The following is a 25,084-nucleotide window of genomic DNA, read 5'->3' as shown; positions in this document are numbered from 1 at the left end:
ATTTTTTATCTAGCATGAAAATTGTGGGTGTTGAAGTAGGCGTGGCAAACTTTTTTTGGGTCAATCGATAGGTATTAATGAGAACAATACATTTCAGTTAAAATGTTTATTCTAGCATCAAAACTGTAAGAGCCAACGTTTTGGGCGGCTTGTGGGCGTTAGGGTGGGCGTGGCACTCCGCTGAAACAAACTTGCGCTGCGTAAGAAGCTCAGGAATCTGCACGCCAATAACTTAGCTCCCATAGTTTCCGAGATCTCAGCGTTCATCCGGACAGACGGACAGACGGTCAGACGGACAGACGGACATGGCTAGATCGACTCGGCTAGGGATCCTGATCAAGAATATATATACTTTATGCGGTCGGAAACGCTTCCTTCTGTCTGTTACATACTTTCCGGGGAATCCAGTATACCTTTTTACTCTATGAGTATAAGGTATAATGATGCAAAATCATATTAATTATAAATGTTGATATGAATCCGTATCACATTGATATGTGAAAATTGAGGAGACAATATCAAACGGGTATTGTGTGGTTTTTTTCTCTGTGCATGTATATTTGTTAGTAGATGTAAGCCAATAAAGTACAAAATAGAATACAAAAAAAAAACATTGTTACGCACCATGCCAGAGGCTGCAAAGCAAAGGCCTGCTGCATGCTATGCAAGCGCAAAAAGGAGAAAGATTGCGATCACCCAACAGTGAGTGGGAGATGCCCGTTCTTCAGGAGGGCAATGCAAGGGCTTAGGGGTAAATGAAGTTCCTTCAGATCAACCTAAATAAAGGCTAAAATAGCCTTAAACCGACTTTTTCAAAATCCGGCACAAGTTCTATCATTGACCTCACATTTGTGAACGATGGATTGGCCTCGGGCTCAAACTGGGAGGTTTGTGACACCGGGTAGTGACCATGCAGCAATAATCTGCACGATAAAGTCTAGAAATGGCCCACCACGAGTTCCTAAGACCGTGCCAGGGTTCAAACTAGAAACGCTAGATGTGGAGATGGTACATGTGTACGTTGTTCGAGGACCTCTCCACAAGCGGCTCAGCTGAAGAAAGGGCAAACCACATCGCAGAATACACCAAGGGAGCCTGTGGTGCATCTATGCAGAGAAAGGGGAAAATCCCAACAAGAAGAAGGCCTGCATACTGGTGGACTGCCACAAGGCAAGACGCGCATACCAACGCTCAAGAGGAAGGCCCGAATTTGAGACGCTTCAAATATATTTCAGGGAAAGAAGATGAGCCCTGGAAAAACATATAAAAGAGAGCAAGCGCAGGTGCTTTAATAATATACGCAAAGAAATAGACTCCAGCCCATGGGGCTTCGCATATAAACTCGTCACAAAACGGCTGCGGGTATTTAGTAGGCCATCACCGACATGCCCAGTCAGCCTAAAAAGATAGTGGAAACACTATTCCCAGAGCAAGGGAGTATGGTGCGAACCTCACAAATCGCGAACACGGCGAGCAAAGGGCTCACAAGTGCCGAAGAAGTCCTTCGGGTATTGAAGACAATACTGGACGACAAGGCGGATGGAATCCCGAATAAAGTTCTTAAAATTGCCATAAAAGCAAATATAAAAGAGAATGTTGACATGTATAACGCATGCCTAACAGAAGGTGTGTTCTCTAGTCGCTGGAAAACACAGAGGCTGATACTTATACCAAAGGGGGAAAAGCCCGCGGAGGAGCCTTCTTCGTATAGGCCACTCTGCTGGACACGGTGGGTAAAATTCTGCAAAGAATAATCATCTGCCGGCTAGAAGGTGCCCTTGTCGAAGCCAACGGCCTCTCCGAGATGTAGTATGGTTTTCGGAAGGGGCTACCTATCATCGACGCGGTCGGTAAACTGTGCGAAATCGCAAGCAAAGCCATTGAAGGGAAAATGTGGTTGTACGGCACGAAGCAGCACTGCATATCGGCAACATTGGCTGTTAAAAACGCATTCAACTCCGTTAGGTGGTACCCTTCACTAAATGCACTGAGTAACCTAAATGTACCAGTGAATATACAGAGAGTAAAAGCGAGCTACTACGAAGGCCGCTTACTTCTGTACGAAACTGATTCCGGGCAATCGACCCACAGGGTCAGCGGGGGAGTCCCCCAAGGATCAGTCTTAGGCCCTTTATTGTGGAATGTTATGTACGATGGGATCCTTAGGATCATCATGCCCGAAGGGGCATGACTCATTGGCTCGCGGATGACGTGGCCATAGTAGTTACGGCAAAGAAACTCCCAGATGCAGAAAGAATCTGCAACGAAGCGGGGAAGCGAGCAAGCGCTTGGCTCGACTCCAAGGCACTTGCCTTGGCAGCGCACAAGACTGAAGCAGTCCGTGCTGAAAATGTGTGAACTGCGGGTATGCTGTGCGTTCCGCACGGTATCCCAAGACACGGCGCTGGTAATATCGGAGCCATACCGATTGACCTGCTAGCAGTGGAATCAGCTGATATCCGCGCAGGCAGCACAGGGGTCGAAACTGCTGAATCCCTACGGAAAAGGTGCAGAGAACTTACCATTGCTAAATGGCAACAGAGGTGGGTAAATAGTATCAAAGGACGATGGACGTATAAGCATATACCAGAATTGCAGAGATGGCTGGGACGGAAGCATGGACATGTGGACTTTTACTTGGACATGGATGCTTTGAATACTACCAGAATATGTTTAAGCATGAACCTTATCCGCACTGCCCGCTCTGCGAGTCGGATAATGAAGACGCAGAACACGTGTTTTTTGTTTTTTTGAACGAAGAGATCTGAGCATAAGGGTTGGGAGGACGCCAGCCGCTTGTAACCTGGTGGACATTATGCTTGAATCAGAAGTAAATTGGTCTGCGGTATGCAACATGGCCACAATAACTGCAACTGCGCATCGCAGAAAGACTGCGCGGGCCAAGTAGGCCGATAGGACCCCTATATAGACACTTTGCAGCTCCAGGCTTACTGCGGAGTTGTCTCCTTTGCTGTAATTGCGAAGCAGAAATATACTAAGATGCCTTTTGGCTAATATGAAGGTTCGAATTTTACCTTCTTTGGGGTCAAGCATAAGCGTGTATTCCTTTGTTCCTAGTCCAGCAACCTTGCCTCCTACTACCCAAGGTTCCTGTACAAGGACTAGGTCGGCTCTGCCTTCGTTCAGGCGAAGCAGAATTGCAGCACACGCTGCTTTACTGTGGTGCAGGTTTATTTGTAGAAGTCTTAGTGACATCTACAGCTGCAACCTCCACCACAGTGACGTCGGCCTCCTCTGTGTGGCTGAGGTCCACGTCCTCTATAGCCGGTCCGACCGCTCGCATCTCTCTGCTTAGCGACGCATCAGTAGAATAGCCGTCCTCCGGCCCACCAGGTGCCTCCAACTCCTTAGCAATCACCTTTTCGGGTGGGTTGCCGGCAGAGCTGCTAGCGGCGTTAGAGTCGCCCTTATACACCTTGATGTGTATCGCACTAAACCCGAAGTTCAGCACTCCTCGAGCAGTCTCTATCGGAGCAATTGACTCCTTGTTTAGGACTAACACCGCCTGGTTGACATCCCTTTCATGCTCCTCCACCTTGACGACTTTCCAGTCGGGAAAAGCGGTTTACGTATGAAACGCCACTTCGTTCATATGGCTGCCTCGGCTGGCTTTACAGTAGCCCATTCAGTCGACCCAATTTTTAAACACATTTTCGATGGCCCTGATGGCGGCTTTAATCTCGTGCTTTAGGTCGTCAATTATCTCTGGATGGTTGGCGTAACACTTATCTTTTACGGCACCCCACAAATATAGTCCAACGGGGTCAAACCGCAGCTGCGAGGCAGCCAGTTGACATCGCCGTATCGGCTGATTATGCGATTTTCGAACGTACCGCGCAGAAGATCGATTGTGACGTTGGCTGTATGGCACGTAGCGCCGTCCTGCTGGAACCATATGTCGTCTAAGTCTTTCGCTTTCATTCGGGGAAAGAAAAAATCTTCTAACATGCCGCGATAGCGGACACCATTAACGGTTACGCCGGCTCCTTCCTCGTTTTCAAAAAAAAAACGGCCCAATGATGCCAGTCACTCGTTGTGGATGCATTGACTTCTCCAAGACGACGTGTTGATTTTCTGAACCCCAAATGCGACAGTTTTGCTTAATAACATAACCACCGAGGTGGAAGTGGGCCTCATCAGAAAACACGATTTTTCGGTAAAAATGGTCATCTTCGACCATGCGCTCCTGAGCCCATTCCGTGAACCGAAAACGTATTGGATGGTCATGCGGCTTTAGCTGCTGAACCAACTGAATCTTATATGGCCTTAAACGGAGGCCTTTGGTTAAAATCCGTGCCGAGTTGACGTCGACGGATTGTCCAACGGATTTCGGCCACCGCAGCGATGTTTTCGACTGACCGAACTGGACGAGCGGGTAAACGTGTTGTTTTATCCATCAACGATCCAGTCCCACGCACACGTTTTACAAAACTATCCACAAACTGCCTGGAAGGCGCTTTATTTTTTTCGAACTTTGACCGCAATTTTCTTGCAATTTCGGCTGAAGACTCTCCACTTTGGAAGAAAGTTTTCAATATTTCCCAATTTTCTTCGAGCGTAAACTTAACAGTTTCGTAAACCGCAAAGCTTCTACTAAATATCTGACACATTGACAATGACATTCGAAATGTCAAAGTCAAAGTTATCGATAGTTCAAAGAGCAAACGCTACCACCCTGGAATTTAAGTGAGACACAACTTAATCAAGATTACAAAATGTTCAACAAAACAATTCAGGGTAATAATGTAGTACAATTTTGTCAATGTACTTCAGAAATAAGAGATATTAAAATTATAGCTTCAAAAAATATAAAAGAATATAACATTACATTATCCAGCATTAATATTACTTTATATGAACCACTGCGATTGTTAAAACTTAAAAATTATATTACATATCAACAAAAACAAGAATCAATTTAATTTAACAATATTGTTCGTACCCAAAGGTACTCAACATGACCACACCCAACAAATCAAGCAGTAGCCAAGTTGGGAACAGAACCAGGCGCTCAGTAGCACCCACTGCATATGATAATGGCTGATCAGCATATTATATGTCTCACTAACTCACCGTCTCACCGACTCAACGGCACACTGACCGGCCAATGCAGTCAGCACATTTTGCAGTGTCTGCCGAGCCAACTACACAAACTGCTACCATAATCAAAACTCCCTGACCTACCTACCTACTTTAGAATATAGCGCACTTCACTAATCATTACACTAAACCTTCGTCTTCCAAGTAGTATATAAACATGTACCAAATGAAGAATAAATCAGTTATCAACACACCTCTTAACTCCGCGGTTCTACTTCCTACATCTGGGAATAGGGCTCGTAATACACTATCTCAACTAGCAGCTAACCACGTTAGCTCTACCCCAGCGCAGTTCCGCATCGCCTGTGGTCCGGCATTGCAGTAACCATTGTTACCATTGCCGCGACGCGATCGTCCTGCCAGCAAAGCGTCCCCGTGCCATCGACAAGTGCTCATTACCCCCTTGTCCCGCGGTGTGACCCGGAAGTGTCTACTTCGGTTAGGCATAAACAAATATTAACAAATATACTTTTAAGTACCACTACTTACATCATATTTACCTATAGGCTCCTAGCCAACAAAAAATAAATTTTATTTAAATTCAACAAGGATGTTGAATCTTCTAAAGGATGGGGGGAAAAGTGACATATACGCAAATACCCTGGATACCAAACCCAACATACAACCTGTATATCACGAGATACCCATTATTCCAATTTTCAATAACATAAGTCCAGAGCCTACTATCGCAGTTATTCAAATCAATCCGACATAAACATTTAACCCCCCGGACACAAATCTTTCCCACGCCTTCGATCGGCGGCGCCAGAATTATAAACACTTCTCACGCCTTTATCGACGACGGCAGACATAAACAATATTCAAACATTTAAACAAAGGGTCCAGCGTGAGAACCCATTCGTCAGCATAGCAACTTTGGCCAATCCAAATTAATTAAACAAAAGATGCAGCCTTGAAACCGTTTCATCGGCCCACAGATTTGTCTAAATCCACTTTCGCTTCTCGCGTCGCTGTCACCACTAAAAGCCATAGTTATAAGAATAATGCATTTTGTAAAATCAGTTTAAGATTGGGGATCTAACTTGAAAGAACTTTACCAATAAAAACTCCGCTGGGTATTAAAATAAAAATCGGTTCTTTTAATATATCCCGATGCAAAAAACATAATTAGCGCGAGTGACTTCCTAAAAAGGTCTTAAAAAATCACTTCGCGAAAATAAAAAGCATTATTTGTATCCGCTAGACGAACTTACCAACATTAGTTAAATCACGAATGAGGATTTCTAGTGTCTAATCCAGCGATAATAAATCTAATTAATTTCGCCTTTAAAAAGTAAAAAATAGAAGACAAACCAAGACCATTAAAAATGGAATTGCCATCAACATCAGCAGCAGCAGCCGTAGCCGCAGCAGCAAAAGCATCACAAGCCCTCTCAGTTGTACCCATGAATCATTTCCTTCTGCAACTAAAACTGATAAATAAATTCAAGGAAGACTCACTCTATTTGGCTCTCTTTATACAAAAAGTACCATTACCCTACAACATCAGAGGGCCAAAATCAAATTATCCATATCAGGAACGTCCTAGTTGGACAAGCCAGATCACCCTTGATGAGAAATATACCACAGGACTGGAAGGAATTGACAACCCTACTTATCAGCGAGTTCAACAGCGCAATACCTCCACATGGAATGATAGCAGAATTACGTGAGACTAAATATAAAAAAAATTTTAACATAAATTTGTTGAAGAATTAGAAGAACAGACAAAAAGAATTTGTTGTAAACTGAGTCTAGACAATAATCCATCAAACACAGTTCTAGTTTCGAGGACATTGAGTGAAATATTAGCTAAAGTGATTAGTGAAAAATTACCATTCAAAACTTTTATTACCTTGAGTAAATATGATAATTTCGGTTTTTACGCGTGTATTTTTAAAGAAGCCATTTATGCCAGCGTTTTTGATTTTTTTCCAAATTTTTCAACTTTGACGAAGTGTAGCTTTTGAACTAATGAATGGAACTTAATGATGTGTATAAGAAAGTTAAAGGGCATTCTATTACCTGTAAAATGAGTCTTTGATGACCGAATTCGGTTTATCACAACTCGAGTTAGAAAATAAAAAAGTGCGAAAAACGTTTTTTACACTTAAAAAAAAATTGGTACAATAGAAAAAATTTTAAGTGTCCTTTTCTTAATCAGGGAGATGTATGTTACCGGAAAACAAAGGTTTCCTGAAAGGCGTATTTCATCAATTTTCTTTTGTAAACTGGTGTAATCGTTCGTATATGTTCCAAAACTCTCAGGAAGAAGATGAATTTCAAGATTTTATAACATCAAAATCATACTCAAATACAAAACCCAACTATCATTCAGATAATAACCAAGGGGGTAGATTCCAAAATAACAATTATCAAAACAAATATAACAACAACCAGCAGAGACAGAATAGGTTCGACTCTAATAGAAATTGGGGTAACAACAATATTTCTAATAATAATAATTCAGAAAATAGTTATTATCCTAAAACTTTTCTAAACAATCAAGGACAGGGTAGCCAAAGTACTCAGAGTACCAATATTCCTCATTCCTCATTATAAACCATGCCTCTGCCTTATCGATACCCAATTAAAAATAATTCTACTAAAATTGAAACAATAGGTTAATCTGTAACTTTGAATAAATATATTCAGTTTAGTATTCCAAAATTATTTTCATCTAAGCAAACATTTTTTATAAAAAACTTTTCTAATAATTATAACATTCTTGTAGGAAGAAAAATTCTGAAAGAATCGTCAACAAAAATTGATTTTATGAAAAACACTATTGAATTACATAATTATGAATTCCCTATGGTAAATATAACGGAAAAACGTAATCAAACTTCTTCAAATGTAGTAGATGATGAGGAATATAATTATGCCGTACAAACAGACATATCTGACAATAATATTAGAGACGATCACCTAAATACTGAAGAAAAAACTGAACTTCATTATTTAATGTCAAAATATTGTGATATTCAGTATCATGAAGGTAAAAATTTGACTTTCACGAACGAAATCAAACACTTAATAAAAACAAAACATGAAGAACCAATTTATAGGAGACCATATAGTTCTCCTTACATTTACGATACAGAAGTAGAAAAACAAATTGAAGAAATGATAAGTCAAGACATTTTTAGAAAATTTAAATCTCCTTATTGCAGTCCAATTGTAATGGTACCCAAGAAAAGAGATGCATTGGGCATACCCAAATTTTCTTATGGCAATTGATTTCAGAGGACTGAATGAAATAACTATCAATAATAAATTTCCTATTCCGAACATGGACGAAATATTAGACAAGTTAGGGAAATGTCAATACTTTACAAAATTAGATCTTTTTTCAATCTTTAAACAAGTATTCGAACGTCTTCGCAGATTAAATCATAAACTATAATTAGATAAATGTGAATTTATGAAACGAGAAACTGAATTTTTAGGTCACATAATTTCAACCGAAGTAATCAGAGCAAAATCCAAATAAAATACAAGCTATTCAAGATTTTAAAATTCCAAACTCTTCAAAACAAATAAAATCATTTTTAGACCTTTGTGCATTTTATCGTAAATTTATAAAATATTTTGCAAAAATTGCAAAACCAATGTCTCTTTGCTTAAAGAAAGGAGCGAAAATAAATATAAATGATCCTAGTTACAATGAAGCGGTTGAAAAATTAAAAACTTGAATTCTCATATATCCAGGTTTTTAAAAGAAGTTATCTCTTTGACCATAAACGACTTGTTTGCTTACACAATATAAAGGGACCTAATATGAAATCTCAACGTTGGAAAATAAAACTTAGAGAGTTTGATTAATAAATAAAGTACATTAAAGGAAAAGAGAATCACGTAGCAGATGCTCTCGTTTCATAAATTCACATTTATCTAATTATAGTTTATGATTTAATCTGCGAAGACGTTCGAATACTTTTTTAAAGATTGAAAAAAGATCTAATTTTGTAAAGTATTGACATTTCCCTAACTTGTCTAATATTTCGTCCATGTTCGGAATAGGAAATTTATTGATAGTTATTTCATTCAGTCCTCTGAAATCAATTGCCATAAGAAAATTTGGGTATGCCCAATGCATCTCTTTTCTTGGGTACCATTACAATTGGACTGCAATAAGGAGATGTAAATTTTCTAAAAATGTCTTGACTTATCATTTCTTCAATTTGTTTTTCTACTTCTGTATCGTAAATGTAAGGAGAACTATATGGTCTCCTATAAATTGGTTCTTCATGTTTTGTTTTTATTAAGTGTTTGATTTCGTTCGTGAAAGTCAAATTTTTACCTTCATGATACTGAATATCACAATATTTTGACATTAAATAATGAAGTTCAGTTTTTTCTTCAGTATTTAAGTGATCGTCTCTAATATTATTGTCAGATAAGTCTGTTTGTACGGCATAATTATATTCCTCATCATCTACTACATTTGAAGAAGTTTGATTACGTTTTTCCGTTATACTTACCATAGGGAATTCATAATTATGTAGGTTAGGTAGTGTTTGTGGGGAAGACAACAAATATGCCACCCTTATATTTATAATTAATAACGCACGAATAGGTTATATTAAAATGTATAGCGTTTATTCGGAGCGGCAGACGGACTGTGAATGTGTAAAAAGCTTGGCTCCAAGATCTTCATATAGACATATGCAGGCTTACAAAGTAGTTGCTGAATAGATAAGCGACAGCTTTATGGGTATAAGAAAGAAGGCGAAAGATAAGCAGAGAGCGATGCAGGTGCCGTCGTACACCTATGCGCGCATGACTAGGCGCTGGCGATCTGCTCCGAACATACTCCCCCCGTTGGAAGAGGTAAGGTTCCAACTATCTCGGAATCGATGGGCACAACGGCTAGCTTGGCGACGGCTCTCTTGATCAGATCCGTAGCTGTACGGACCATAGCTACTCTGATGACTCCGTCCCCGCCGGGTATGACTTCTTGGATGCACCCAAGCTGCCATCTCAAGGGTGGAACGTTGTCCTCCTTAAGCAAAACTATGCGTCCAACCTTGATGTTAGATGTTTCGACGCGCCACTTGCTCCTCTCTTGAAGTAGGGACAAATACTCGCTGTTCCACCTTTTCCAGAAATGTTGCTGCATCTGGGTAACCCGCTGCCATCTGCTGAGGCGGTCTTCGCGGAGATGAGTAATGCCAGGCTCAGGAAACTTAGTGTAGCTGGAACCCTTCAGGAAATGCGCCGCTGTTAGCACCTCAAGGCTTTCAGCATTTTCTGAAATTGGACAGAGTGGACGGGAGTTAAGGATGGCAGAAATCTCATATGCAAGAGTTCTTAATTCATCGATGGCTAAGATGGATGCACCGACGACTCTGTAGAAGTGAAATTTAGCTGACTTCACAGCGGCCTCCCATAAACCACCGAAGTGCGGGGCACGCGGAGGGATGAACTTCCAATCGATCCCATCAGCTAAACAGACGGAAGATATCTATGCTGTGTGCTGCTCGCTCAAAAAGAGCTCTTTCAGCTCGGCAAGCTCTCTCTTTGCACCGACAAAGTTTGTAGCATTGTCGCTCCAAATGGTACGCGGACTGCCTCTAAGGCTGATGAATCTCCTCAGCGCTGCGATGAAAGAATCCGTCGTGAGATCCTGGACCACTTCCAAATGAGCAGCCTTCGTGGAAAAACAGACAAAGACGGCGATATAGCACTTGTGGGGTGCCTTATTTCTGGCCTCTGCTTTATGATAGAATGGCCCACAATAGTCCACTCCTGTGGTATGAAAAGCTGGATTAGGCTGCACTCTATTTGCTGGAAGGCTACCCATGACGTGCTCCCAAGTAACAGGCTTCATTCGGAAACATCGGACGCATTTGTTGATAACGCTGGCGACGAACTTGCGGCCTCCAATCGGCCAGTACCTTTGCCGTAATGCGGCAAGCAGCGCCTGCGATCCTCCATGCAAATATTTCTCATGATAATAAACGATGATCGCCTTGGTGACTGGATGATCCTTGGGCAACAGTATCGGATGCCTCGTGTCGTAGTCCAAGTTTGCGTTCTGAAGCCTTCCACCCACGCGAAGTAACCCATCGGAGCCGAGTATAGGTCTAAGCGAAACCAGCTTGCTTTTCTGTGGAAACGGCTTGCCCTGGCTAAGAGATCCATACTCCTTCGCCAAGTTAACCTGTTGGATGCTCCTCAGAAGAAGTACAGTTCCAGAGTTGATCTCCTCCACCGAAAGTCGACCTTTTAACGGCGCAGATTTGGCTCTGCAATTTGAAATAAATCGATAAATGTATGCAAATACGCGCTGCAACTTATCGAAAGAGTTGAGGAATTTGCAGTTTGATGAACTGTCTATGCAAACGGCCCCAATTAGAGCCACAGAACGGCGCTCTGGAAGATCCTTTACTGAGTCTAGCAGGGACGGCCAATTTGACGAGCTTTGCAGAAGGAATGGAGGCCCGTTAGCCCAAAGGGAATGTTCCAACAATTCTCTTGGGGTACATCCCCGCGATACGACGTCTGCCGGGTTCAAGTTTGTAGGAACGTGATGCCAAGACATGTCTTTCGTCATCTCCTGAATTTTCGCGATTCTGTTTGATACGAAAACGTTAAACTCCCTCGGAGGTTGCCGAATCCACGCCAACACAATGGACGAGTCCGACCAGCAATGAAAGGTGCAATCGAAATCTATGGCTTCCTTGGCGTTTACGATTAGCTCAGCCAATAAAAGCGCTGCGGAAAGTTCTAATCTTGGAATTGTTAAGGCCTTCAATGGAGCTACCCTTGACTTGGCACAGAGCAGATGGACTTTCGATTCTCCATTGGTCTCCGATCGCAAGTATAGACACGCTCCATAAGCTGACATGCTAGCATCGCAGAATCCATGCAACTCAACGGAAGCCCTTGGTTGCAGTACGAATCGTGGGAATTTTAAGTTCTGTACGACCGATAACTGTGAGGTCAACTCCCCCCATGACGAAAGAATGGGCTCTGGCAGTGCATCATCCCAATCCACGTTCGCACTCCATAGAGATTGCAGAAAAATCTTAGATTTTGTGATAATAGGAGTTATTAAACCGAGTGGATCATAGAATTTGGCAATCGTCGACAATGCAACCCGCTTAGTGGGTCGTTGATTGATTGGCAGTTGAGAAAAATGAAATAGGAGCTGATCAGAAGATGGATCCCAGACTAGTCCCAATGCCTTGGCGACATCCGATCCATCGTGAAATTTGATTAACTGCTCCTTGTCGCATTCAGGCTCTCCCTTCAGGGCTGCTGACTCATTCGAACACCATTTGCGAATTGGAAAGTGGCCTCGCGACAGTAATTCCTTCACCTGACGACGAATTTCTCTCACCTCCTCAACTGAGTTCCCACCAGATATTAAATCATCCACATAGAAATCTCTACGAACAATTTTTGCTCCAATAGGAAATGATTCCTCCTCATCGTAAGAGAGTTGATGCATGGCCCTTATAGCCAAGAAGGCAGCTGGCTTGGTTCCGTAAGTCACCGTGTTCAATTTAAAAACACTCAATTCTTTCCTGGAGCTCTCTCTCCAAACGATGCACTGCAAGAAATCATCCGGGTACGAAACACGCACGCAACGGTACATCTTGCAGATGTCTCCACAAAGGGCAACTTTAAAAAATCGAAAGCGAAGCAGTATATTGAAGATTTTTTGTTGAATTGTTGGTCCTGCCAGAAGTAAGTCGTTCAGAGAGCTACCAGAAGTTGTTTTAGCAGATCCATCAAAAACGACACGAAGCTTCGTACTCGTGCTTTCCTGCTTATGTACGCAATGATGGGGCAAAAAGAATTGTGTTTCTGGCGGTTCCTTAGTTACAAGAGACATGTGACCTAGGTCGATATACTCCCCTAAAAATGCTGAATACTGAGCTTTCAGGGCTGGGTTTCTATCTAATTTAGCTTCCAAACTCTTGAAACGACGACGAGCCAAGCAATAAGAATCACCTAAAGATTCGAATCCGGAAGTGGTCAAGAGACGAACAGAGTATTGGCCGTTTCCAAGTCGAATGCAATTTTCAGTAAAAAGTTGCTCACATCGCAAGTCTTCCGGCAATAAAGATGGCTTAGACGAAGTGAAGTCCTCAATTTCCCAAAATCGCTTTACAATGGCGGAAAGTGTGTCATCGGAATAATCAGCTGGGCCCTTGATGCTGGCTTGTAAAACCGACTTATGAGTTGGCATGTTCGATGATAACCCTCCAGAGACTATCCAACCAAGCTTAGTGTTCTGAAGAGTTGGCAAAGCCCTATCCAAATGAATTTGTCCCATAGAAATTATTTCGAAAAACAACCCAGCGCCGAGTAAAAGGTCAATTCGTTGTGATTGATTGAAATTAGGGTCAGCGAGTGAAATGTTTTGCGGTATCCTCCACGATGTTGCATTTATATTGAAATGGGGTTGATAATCAGTAATACTGTGAGTCACAACCGCTGTGAATGCCGCACGATAGCTTGCATCCCGTGATTGCACAAGAATATCGACAGTCTTATCAGAGATCATGGAAGATTCTCCTATCCCAGAAATCGACGTTTGCGATCTTCTGGGATTCAAGTTTAGTTGGCTAGCTAAGCGAGAGGTTATGAAGCTTAGCTGGGAGGCCGAATCTAAAATTGCTCGGCAAGGCATAAATGGTTTTGGTGGAGGGCTTGGTAAATGATGATCAGGATGCGATGATGTATGCGAACATGATACTAATGCTGATGAAGTAGATGGTAATGGCTGAGAGCTCGAGGATGGGTCGCATGATGGAGATGAAAATGAGGTTGATGTTGCGGATTGGTCATGGTTCATGTGTAATAATGAATGGTGCTTCATGCGACAATACTTGCAGTGAGTCGACTTGCATTGCTGCAAACTATGCCCCTTGCGCAAACAGTTGAGGCAAAGGTGCAACTTCTTTGCTTCTCTATATCGAAGATTCGGACTCAAATTTAAAAATCGAGAACACTTTGGCAAATAATGATCCCGTGCATCGCAAAATAAGCATGTCAAATGATTTGAGTTAGTAGCAGATGCAATAAGTGTATTTTGGTTATATTTGTGCAAGTTTTTTCCCACCTGCTGGCCTGGTGTTTGAGTTACCAAGGCTTGATCCAAGTTTTCCATCATCCTGCACCTCTTTTCCAAAAACGACTCCATAGCATCCCAGGTAGACAGCTCAGTGATTGACAAATCCTCTTCCCATTTTTCCCGCGTCCTCTGATCCAGTTTCCGAGTGACGATGTGAATTAAAAGTCCATCCAAAATTTGTTGCGTATTGGCCAGGGTTCGAATTGCTCGCAGATGCGAATTCATGCAATCGCTCAGCTCCCGAAGACCCTTCGAAGATCCCTTCTCGACACCTTTAAACCGAATATTGCCTGAACATGTGCCTGAAAGTGTAAAACTTTATTATCAAATCGATTAACCAGCAAATTCATAGCCTTTTTAAAATAAGCATTCGAGGGTTCGAGCGAGCGTATGGTTTCCAGAGCCACGCCGCCCAAACTCGAACGCAAATATTGTAATTTTTCAATGTCGCTTAGCTCATCATCATTTCCGATGACCGTAGTGAAAGTCGCAAGAAAATCCGGCCACTCAGAGTAGGATCCATGAAAACGAGCAATTTCCAAATTTGGCAACCGAGGCTTTATAGATCGAAAAGAAAGATCCGCATTATTAGTGATGTCAATAGATGTTGAATTTGCAGCGGTTGAAGCCGGCAATTGTGACTTGCGATGAGCCGCCAAGCCTCGGCTTAGTTTCGCCTTCACATCCATGAAGACTTCAGCAAATTCAATCCGATGGTCGCTCGAGATCTCTGCAAAATCCAGTCTTTCCAACGATGTCTGCGCAGAATCAAATGCCTGGTTTAGGGAATTGATCCATTCCATTCGCGCCAGCAAATCAGCTTCGTCAAACTGATTAACCACATCAGCGTTTAAATAGCCTTTCATCGAGCTCATTTGCCGCAAAATAGATTGGGCTATGACTCGGTAGTAGTCGACGTCACTTGTGGATTCATTTTGAGCCCGAACCGAGTTTTCCGTATCAGACATTTTTCAATCACGAGAAAGGAAAGAAAATGAAATGAAAATGAAATAAAATAAAATGTCCGACCGCGTTAGAGGCACAAAACACCGTATACCCTTTACCGCGAAAACGTGGAGGTTAACAAGCGTCGCCGAGATGCAACGGAACCTTTAACTTGGTTGTTGTTGTCCTTGCCGATAAATTGCCTGCCTAGCAACAGCGGATTATGCAACTGGCAAACGAATGTATGTATGGCTATATGTACATATATATATATAATATGCGCTATTAACAAAGATTAAATGCGATTCACTTTGTTAAGAATTGTTTGCACAACACAGTTTTGGTGTTTTTTCACAGCGCAAAATGTACAAAAAATCAAACGGCCGGCTGTGCACTTTTATATGCACTTATGTATGTATGTATGTTCGTATGTTTGTGCCCGAATGCACGATAACGACAGCGAAACAAAGCGTTTGTTTAAACTATATTAAACAATCGCGAGACCAAGCTGCAGACTCCGATAAAAACTGCTATCACGTCGGGGTCACCAAATGTTTGTGGGGAAGACAACAAATATGCCACCCTTATATTTATAATTAATAACGCACGAATAGGTTATATTAAAATGTATAGCGTTTATTCGGAGCGGCAGACGGACTGTGAATGTGTAAAAAGCTTGGCTCCAAGATCTTCATATAGACATATGCAGGCTTACAAAGTAGTTGCTGAATAGATAAGCGACAGCTTTAGTGGTATAAGAAAGAAGGCGAAAGATAAGCAGAGAGCGATGCAGGTGCCGTCGTACACCTATGCGCGCATGACTAGGCGCTGGCGATCTGCTCCGAACAGGTAGGTTAGGTTTGGGCGGCTGTCGGACTATATTCTGACACACTTAGACCTCAATGGGTCCGTTGTGATACCGCATGATCTCGTTTCTTCCTTCTCTAGGGTCCCGTTTCTAGTAGTTTCGGCTTGTGTTAAGCTGATCAGCATGTCTTCCACCCGGAAGATTTAATAAAGGCACTTATGCTTTTGAGATTAATCTCCGATATTTCGGTAAGATCGTCGATGAAGGGGCTTCCTAAGTGTTTCAGTCTGAGTCTGCATAGGGCTGGTCAGAAGCAGAGAAGGTGTTCTACCGTTTCCACTTCTTCCTCATCCCTACATCTTCTGCAGAAATCATTTTGCGGGGTTTTTAGCCTGCCGGCATGCGCGCCAACAAGCCAGTGGCCTGTAAGAGCTCGGATCAACATGCCACACTCTGTGCGGCTGAGCTTGAGTAACTCCGAGGTTTTCTTGTTGTTTATCACAGGCCATGTCTGGTGAGAGATGCGACACTATGGTGCGTTTTGCCAATGGGTGTTGGCTAGTGTGTTGAAGTGGTTTTTTATGTTTAGCTTGCAAGTAGCCATGGGCATACCGACATTTTCCTCTCCTGGTAGGAGAGGCTTGGTGGTGCCCTGCCTGGCTAATTCGTCCGCTATGCAGTTGCCTACGATGTCCCGGTGACCCGGAACCCATATTAGGCTGATAGTAAACTGATTTGCCATCTCGTGGAGAGATCTGCGACAGTCTGCTATTGTACGAGAATTGGTGTTTGTCGAGTAGATCGACTTAATAGCCGCTTGGCTGTCACTATATATATTTCTAGGTGTCCTCTCTGGAGGCTAAGGTTCCTTAAACAGGTTAGTGCTTCTTTTATAGCGTGGACCTCCGCCTGAAAGACGCTACAGTGGTTCGGGAGCCTGAATGACTTCCTGATATCTAATTGTTCGGAGTATACACCTCCGCCGACTTGACCTTCTAATTTGGAGCCATCTGTATAGAAACAGATTGCGTCCGTCGTGCCCGGTCGGCCCTGTTCCCATTCCTCTCTATCAGGAATCAGGGCCTCAAAGGGTGTGTGACTATATTCAATAGATTTGCATAGATCCGTGATTTTCGGAATCGATTTATCATGCTGGAGAATTTTAGCATGGCCATATAATTGGGCTTTCCACTGCCCTGTGTCCCTCAGTCGAATAGCTGCCGATTTGGCCCTTTCCATGCCTGCTAAGTCCAGGCTAGGGAGGTTCAAGATCGCATTCAGCGCTTCATTCGGGGTGGTTCGAAGGGCTCCACTAATACACAAATCCGCCATTCGCTGTACTTTGTTTAGAGGAGTCAGTATGCATTGTTTGTGTAAGGCGGTCCACCACAGAGCCACTCCGTACAGTAGGATTGGCTTGACTACCGCTGTGTATATTAACTATTCTTGGGGACATGCCCCATCTTAGCCCGATTGCTTTTTTACAGGAGTAAAGTGCAATGGTCGCTTTTTTGGTTCTCTCTTGGTTGTTTAAGCCCCATTTGAGGCGTTTATCTAGTACTAACCCCAAGTACCTGGCGTGATCGCTAAAGGAGAGATTACAAATGTTTAAAATGGGTTGGTTAAGTTGAGGAATTTTGTACCTATTCGTAAATAGAACAAGTTCTGTTTTCGAGGGATTTACCCCGAGTCCGCTCGTTATCGTCCATTCCGATAGCATTTTAAGTTTAGCGGTCATAAGATCGCAAAGTGTTTGTGGATATTTTCCATTAAAGATGATGGCAACGTCGTCTGCGTATGCCACGACCTTACAACCTCCTCCCTCCAGAATCCGCAGTAGTTTATTTACAGCGATATTCCACAAGAGGGGTGATAGTACACCTCCTTGCGGGGTGCCTCTGTTCACTAGTCTAGTCTGGGTTGAGGTCCCTAGTGTGGCTGTGACCATTCTGCTTATCAGCAATTTATGGATTAGCCTCACCATTGGCGGCTCAACCCCTAGTTCTGTGAGAGATTCTGTTATAGCGGTGGGAAGCACGTTATTGAAGGCTCCCTCTATATCCAGGAAGGCGATCAGTGTGTATTCCTTGATGTTGAGTGATCTCTCGATGCTGTTTACCACCAAGTGTAGCGCCGATTCGGTTGACTTACCTTTGGTGTAAGCGTGTTGTGCTTCTGATATTTGTGTCGGGTCTACGGTGGCCCTTATGTGTAGGCTTATCATTCTTTCAAAGCTCTTAAGCAGGAATGATGTTAGGCTTATTGGCCTAAAATTCTTTGCTGTGGTGTGAGTGGCCTTCCCTGCCTTGGGAATGAAAACCACCTTTGTTTCTTGCCATGCTGTTGGTAGTTCTCCTACCGCCAGGATGGATTGGAAGATTTTTTTCAACCAGTTTATGGCTATTTGTCCTGCTTGCTGGATGTGAGCCGGTGTTATCCCGTCCGGTCCCGGCGATTTGTATGGTTTGAAACTATGAATGGACCATTTCATGTTGCGGTCTGATAGGAGTGGATCTATTTCGATTCCCTCTCCTGTTCCTCTTTCAGGTGGATGACCTGCTTGTTGGCTCCCCGGGAAGTGAGCGTCTAGGAGCAGGTCCAAGGACTCTTTACTGGAGTCTGACCATGATCCATCTGCTTTTTTAAGATAGCCCAAAGGCGCGGCTGTCTTAGAGAGTATTTTCCTGAGCCTTGCGGCATCAGTCGTTTTTTCTATGTCAGAGCAGAAGGTCTGCCATGCCATTCGTTTTGCTCTCCTAATGGCCTTTTTGTAAGAGGCTAGTTCAAACTTGTAGTTCAGCCAATTGGTGTCCTCATTTCCCGCCTTTGCTCTGTTAAACAGGCATCTGCAGTTGGTTCTGAGGATAGATAGTTGTTGGGTCCACCAGGGGGGTTTTTTCCTTCCTCTTGGTTTCTCTGTGGGGCATGCCACTTTGAAGGCAGTGTTGCATGCCTCTGTGAATTTGTATACTGTTTCGTCCAGCTCATGTGGGTTTGTGATGCTTTCTGACGGTTCCATGGGGAGGATATTTGTCAGAACTTCTTTGTACCTGTGCCAGTCTGCTCGTCTGGGGTTGGCGAAGCTGACCGGCAAGGGCGAATCAAGGGACAATACGGTTTCTATGAATCTATGGTCCGAGAAGGAGTGCTCGTCAGAGACTGCCCAGTTTTTGACTGCGCCTACGAGTGAATCTGATACCAAAGTTAGATCTATGATCGTTTGGCAAGCTTTAGTTATGAAAGTAGGGGCATTGCCCCTATTGCATGAGAATAGGTTCGAATTTAGAATAAAATCAAAAAGAGACTCACCTCTGTCGTTGTTGTTTGGGCAACCCCACTGGGTGTGATGGGCGTTGGCGTCACAGCCTATTACCAATCCGTACTTGAGCTTTTCGCATTCCTCTGCTAGTACTCTGACCAGCGCATCTGGGGGGTTTTCCTTCTCAAAAGCCAAATAGGCCGATAGAACCTTTATAGAGCCACCCTGCAGCTCCAGGCTTACTGCGGTGTTGTCTCCGTTGCTGTAATTGCGAAGTAGAAATATACTAAGATGCCTTTTGGCTAATATGCAGGTTCGAATTTTACCTTCTTTGGGGTCAAGCATAAGCTTGTATTCCTTTGTTCCTAGTCCAGCAACCTTGCCTCCTACCACCCAAGGTTCCTGTACGAGGACTAGGGCGGCTCCGCCTTCTGTCAGGCGAAGCAGAAGGTTTATTTGTAGAAGTCTTAGTGACATCTACAGCTTCCACCTCCACCACAGTGACGTCGGCCTCCTCTGTGTCGCTGAGGTCCACGTCCTCGATTGCCGGTCCGAGCGCACGCATCTCTCTGCTCAGCGACGAATCGGTAGAGTAGCCGTCCTCCGGCCCACCAGGTGCCTCCAACTCCTCAGCAAGCACCTGCTCGGCTGGGTTGCCGGCAGAGCTGCTAGCGGCGTTGGAGTCGCCCTTATACACTTTGATGTGTATCGCACTGAACCCGAAGTTCAGCACTCCACGAGCAGTCTCGATCGGAGCTACTGACTCCTTGTTCAGGACCAAAACCGCCTGGTTGACGTCCCCTTCATGCTCCTCCACCTTGACGACTTTCCAGTCCTTCGTGGGGAGGTGCGGGTTGCATTGTTGCAACATAAAGAGGATGTCCTCCGGCGTCTTGATCGCTGCTGGAATCCAGATCCTGGCTCGGGGTCTACTGGGGACATCGCACCAGTCAAGCGCAACGATGTTCGCCCCTTCGTAAGCCTCGCCGAGCTTGCTTGTCGCCTCTTTGTACATATCAGCCGACCGCTGACTGTCGCATGCTACCACCTTGACGCTGCCCTGGTACCAGCACGCGTCCATGCAACAGGGCGAGGTGCCTGGCTTCTCTCGTACCATGCGCAGGCAAATGAGGGAAAGGTGGGACTCCACTGCCTTCCACTTGTTTCTGGGGATCCTGCTCTCCGGATTTCCCCTGTCAATCAGGCCGAGTAGTACACGATTCTTCGTGATTTCGGCGAAAGAGACCGATGGCTGGATCTTAGATCTCTTCGCCGATGGCCCGGGTAGTTCGAGGGATCGCTGCCTTTTCGCCTGAGTCGCCTCTTGAGAGGGCTTTTCCTGCCCGTAGTTTGGGAGCACCTTCCTTGCCCACTCTACCTTCTTTAGCCATTCAGGCGAAGGCGTGGCAACGGTGCTCCTGGTGTGTGAGCGCAGAGTCTGGGCGGCAGTCCGCCTTTCTGCGTATGTATATTTTGCACCAGCGGGTGGCCCGAGCGCCTTGGCAGTACCTACCGTTGCTTTCGGCGCAGATGCGCACGTCGCGGAGGCGTTTGCGGTTGGCTTTCTGCCACCCATCATCCCCAGTTTGGGATGCGGCCCTTTCTGGGCCGTGCTGGTATGGAAGGTGGAACCAGTGTTCGTCTTATCCATGGGTTTTTTAAGAGTACCCGTCTCTATGTTTTTTGTCTTTTTTTCTTCTGTTTTTTGATCCATAATTAGGTCCCACGAGTTGCGGAGAAGGGGAAAGGTCCGCCCGGGCAGAGATCCGCGATGCCCGGGTAAGGCGATAGTTAGAACAGGGGGTCGCCATGTCCCTGAGCACACCGTTTGAGACTGGGCTATTTTTGATCCGGGCCCCCAGCCAGGCTGACTCTTGGCACGGTCCGTATTACATCGTAGTCCGGCCCTTAGTGAGATGTTGGGAGGGGAGTTGGGTAGGTGTTGTGTTGGGAGTGGGTTTGTGTAAAGCAACTATTTAGATGCGGCTGAACAACTCGCATCGTCGTTATTGCTTCGTTGCAAAATACCCGCTGGCTGTCCGGGACTGTTTATTTACTGGGGTTTCCGTCCACGGTACCGTGTTTGACTTATCCCACCAGCTTATTCACAGTTGACCTCGAGAGAGGTCGTCCGCTATCCGCAACCTGCGACCCGCTCGGTTGCCCCAGCTAGGCGACTTTGGAACCATCTCACAAGTTCCTCAGCCGAGTCATAATTATGTAATTCAATAGTGTTTTTCATAAAATCAATTTTTGTTGACATGATACTACTGCAGCAACAGTGCATAGTGCACAAGAAGATAATGGTGATTGCATACAAATTACCAAACGACCAGTTAACGTTTTTAATCACCAACTTATATTTGAATAGGGAAATCAAGACACTAACGAACTTACTTACTACTTTAATAAAACTATTAATAAAATTATTTACGTGACATGACTGAAACTTTGGCGAAAAACATAATTATAAAATTTATATGTGGACACAATTTTGTTATGTACATCAATAATGACGAAGACCTTGCTATTTTTCAAGGAGCCTATATGAAATTAATTAAACCAAATAATGGCACGAAACTAATGAAAACTTCAGTAGTACTTCCCAACATGCCAAAATATGCAGACTTTCGTGAAAAATATTAGAAATACATAAAAAAACAATACACCAAGGTATTAAAAAGACTTATGACAATTTTCAAACTAAATACTACTTCCCAGACGCACAAAATCTTCTTTTAAACATTATTAACAAACGTGAAATTTGTAATTTATGCAAAGCAGAGCCCAGAAAAGTTGCTCTTTCGTTTTAAAAAACTCCAAAAACCAAAAATATTCGCGATAAATATGTTATAAACTATTACTTTATTGACCAACGTAAATTTTTAACATGCATCGACATTCATTCAAAATTTATTTCTATTATTGAAACAAAAACCACCGAAAGGATTGAAATTAAAAAGCTCTTCTTAAAATTTTTAAGGTAGGATAGGTAAACCGAAAAAAATTAAAATTGATCAATATCCTGGCCTAGTATCTAAATCATTACAAAATTGGTTACAAAAGGAAAATATTAATGGTATAGCCGACATAGAAAGGGTACATAAAACAATCAATGGAAAACTTAGAATTATTAATACACTTACAGGCGCTGAAGATAAATTAATGAACATAGAAAAGGCAACATATGTTTGTAATCACGAAATAACCCATGATGCCATAGGTTAAACTCCTGCTGCAATATTTTATTGTGGAATAAAACCAAGCAAAAATATGCAAAAACAAAAAGAACATAAGATAGATAAAATTAACAAAGGCCGCGAGGAACATGAATTAGATTTGGAATACAAAAGTTGAAAAGAAATGAAATGTAAAGCTAAATTAGTAAACCCATTCAAAAAGGTAGGAGCGTTAGAACAAAAAGACGAAAAGCACTGGCAAGAAACTAATAGGGGTAAAAAGCTAAAACTCAATTCTCTTTTCTCATTCCAGTACAGTACTGATTCTGATAACGAAATTGTTCATGATAGTGACACGGACGAAAATACCATTGTTGAGGCCAGCGCCTCCCTGTCCTCGACTTTTACGTAGCATGTCCCGGCTCTAATAAAACTGCTCGCTGTATAGCGTTACATATAGCCGTGAGACAAAGAAGTAAGGGAACCGCTTTAAAAATAATCGTAGCAGACGGTGGCTGATGCTGTACTGAATAGGCGCGGGCGAAGCAAGTGCTCGCGTACCCAACAAGTGCGCTTAAAGCTTATGTAGAACGGTACAATTCCAGCCACTCATCTGCTGATTGGAACATTATAGCGGGCTCATTGGGTCTGTCTATTGTAACAGATTTCGGCGGCGACATACTCCACCCGGTAAACTTGGATCTCCTGCGTCTGGGTTACCCTCAATCTTGCCGACGTTCAATACAGCCAGCTTCGCTACGGGTCGTCGTAAGATGCCGTGGGCAGTCTCGATCGTAGCGCTTCTTACTTGCTGGTCCTTAGCTAAGACCACTTCGGTGACTATTCCTTTCGGACACGTGTTCCGTGGTAAGGTCTCGTCCACTATGAGGACGACGCTGCCAATCGTTAGGGGTGGCTGCTTGACGTACCATTTTCCTCGGCGAGCTAAGTCGGGAACGTACTCCCTGACCCATCGTTTCCAGAAATGGTCGGCGAATAATTGAACCGATTGCCACATGCATCGAACCGAGAGATTGTTGTTGAAGATGGGCTTATATCCGCTTGCTGACCCGCGGCGGTTGAAGAAGTTGCGAATACACATAATGCAGGACGAGGCGTCGGGGGAGTGAGCTATTTCTAGATGCACTGCTCTGACCGTGAGACAGGTAAAGATTACTCCCCATCGTTTCTCCTTCCTCCTGCCAACGGTCACGGGAATTGGTCCAAAGTAATCGATTCCAACGTAGGTAAATGGGCGTTGATAAGCGGCGACTCTAGCAATGGGAAGTTGGGCCATTTGCGGCAGCTTTGGGGAGGCATTATCGTTTCTGCAGCATTGGCATGCTCGCCGGGCTGACTTATATAAAACTCGTAAGCGTGGTATATAATGAATGCCACGGATCCTATTGATGCAGGCCTCGTGCATGGTGTGGTGCATCTGACGGTGATACCAGTTGACAATTAGGCGTGTTACGTAATGTCCGTAAGGGAGTATTATTTGCTGTTGTGGGCACAAGTTTTCAGCTCTCCCTCGGATCCGTAGCAGAAACGTCTAGAAACACATTAAGACAAATTAGTTTTGAATTTGCGTTTAGAGCTTTACTTTTGGAGAGTAAACATATTTGTTTTCGGAACTCTGATACTTGCGCGTAGCGTATCAGTGTTGTTTGAGCGCGGCGTATCATCTCGGCGTTAATGCTCGAAATTGGAGGCGTTTTCCGCGCTGTGGCTTTCAGCTTTTCGATGTATAATATAAACGTTGCTACCGCTCGATATAGCCTCCGCCAGTCAGAAAAGTGTTCTACGTTCACGATGGGGTCCAGTGGCGTAGTAGCGACGAAAAACACCTGCTTCACTTCGATGTAGGTTGGGGCTCCTAGGTCGGTACAGGTAGGCCAACGAGAGCGTTCCTGGAGATGGTACTCCGGGCCATCAAAACATTTATGCATGGAAGTGAAACTCGAAGTCTTAGTGGCGATGTCAGCAGGGTTTAAGTCCGATGGCACCCAGTGCCATTGGTCTACATTGGTGAGCTCCAACACTTCTCCTACTCGATGCATTACATACTGCTGGAACTTGCGCGGGTCCATTCGCAGACATTTGAGGACTGTTTTGGAGCCCGTCCAGTAGTAATGGGAGTTAACTGATAGCCGAGAATTTGTTTGAATTTGCTGGCTAAGCTTGGCACCAGTGACTGCTGCCTGTAATTCCATACGGGGAATGGACAGCGGACTTAGCGGGGCAACTTTAGTTTTGGCTGCTAGTAGGCTAAGATAAACGGAGTTGCCTTGTTGGATGCGAAGATACGAGACTGCTGCATAAGCGAGTTCTACGAAGGTGTGGAGCTGCACGTCATGGATGTCCTCGTTGGTTCTGAAGAAGCATCGCGGAATCTTGACCGTGGCGATTAGGGTTAATGCCTGCTTCCATCGCTTCCATCTTGGGAGCAGGCTTTCTGGTATGCAGTCGTCCCAGTCGGTGGGGGTCCGCCACACTTCTTGTAATACAATAATATTTTCAGCTCTATAGTGTAGCAGGCGATGAGGCCGAGGTCGTACATTGACATAAGTACTTTGAGGAGTTCCCGCTTCGAGGGTGAATCGTTTTCTGTCCATATGTCGCGTTTCAGACGGGAGAATTTGAAGATAAACGTTAGGTCGTCCGTTTCCGGGATCCAGTAT

This window comes from Drosophila suzukii, unplaced genomic scaffold (genome assembly GCF_043229965.1).
Source record: "Drosophila suzukii unplaced genomic scaffold, CBGP_Dsuzu_IsoJpt1.0 scf_5, whole genome shotgun sequence".
NCBI classification, from domain to species: domain Eukaryota; kingdom Metazoa; phylum Arthropoda; class Insecta; order Diptera; family Drosophilidae; genus Drosophila; species Drosophila suzukii.
Note: the sequence above shows the minus strand (reverse complement) of the source record.